Source organism: Coturnix japonica, chromosome 4 (assembly GCF_001577835.2).
Source record: "Coturnix japonica isolate 7356 chromosome 4, Coturnix japonica 2.1, whole genome shotgun sequence".
Taxonomy (NCBI): Eukaryota; Metazoa; Chordata; class Aves; order Galliformes; family Phasianidae; genus Coturnix; species Coturnix japonica.
Window position 1 is genome coordinate 34,703,355 of NC_029519.1, and position 1,131 is coordinate 34,704,485.

Genomic DNA, 1,131 nt, shown 5'->3' on the forward strand with positions numbered 1-1,131 from the left:
CTAATATGCAGTACATCCAACAGGTAAATAAAGCAGCGAAGAACTGGCACACAGGAATACTTTATTTTTCTGTGAATCTTTTATTAAAAATATATATAGAATGTGTGATTGCTAATAGGGGTATTGAACTGTTCCCACTGCTACAACAGCTGAAATCTCGGATGATGACAAGTAGCAGCTCTGAATTGTTGAAGAATGGAGTGGATTGCACTAAAATACATTTTCTCCCTGAAGACTGCAGCCAAATGACTAGCAAAAATCCGCTAGTTGAAGCCCCTTGCAGTCAACCTTTGCACAAAGCATGCAATCTCTATGCCAGCTATTGCTGACATATTAAAAAGAAAACTGATTTCTTGGATGTGAAAACACAAAGTGTTCCATTTGCTCATTTACATTTTTCCACCAGTATAGAAATCACTGGCTCTAAAAATCATTTGCTGAAAATAATAACGGTACTAAGTGTGAAATAAATGCAAATAAGTAAAAACAAGTCAAAATAGGCATTTTTTTTCAAACACTCAAAGAAAACAAACCACCAGTATTTTACCCATATATAAGTACATCTGTATTTAGGGCTGTATAATAATGTTTCAGCAGTCTCTGCTGAATAAGCAAATGGCTCTGCAGAAACCAATTTAAACACTGTAAAGAAAAAGTAGCCCCATTTTAGTTTTATAAGTGTTCTGTGATGCTAATTGCAAATTACAGACTGAGAAGTGAAATTAGAGAGCAACAAGACATATTTCTTTACCCAAAAGAGATCACTATTACACATCTGTAGGTAACAGAATGATTAAAAGGAAAGCATGCACAAAATGAAAAGACAGTAACAGAGAAGCAGATCAGGAAAGAATTTTAGTAAAAAAGCAACCTTTGTCTTTTGGACACTCAAATAAGCCAGCTAATTAACCTCTGCACAGACAGGGCAAAAAGGCTACTTAAAAAGGATGTGCAATAATAAAACCTAAAGAAAGGCAATATAAAACAAATCTCAACAGAAATGGGAGAAGAATTTATATTCCTCTTGGTGCTCTCCACAGCTCCTGAAAGTGCCTGCTGCTGACAATGAATGAAATGAAAAGGGAGGAGAGAGAACAGAGAGAAAGAGGTGTTGTCTTACCAGCCGATGGA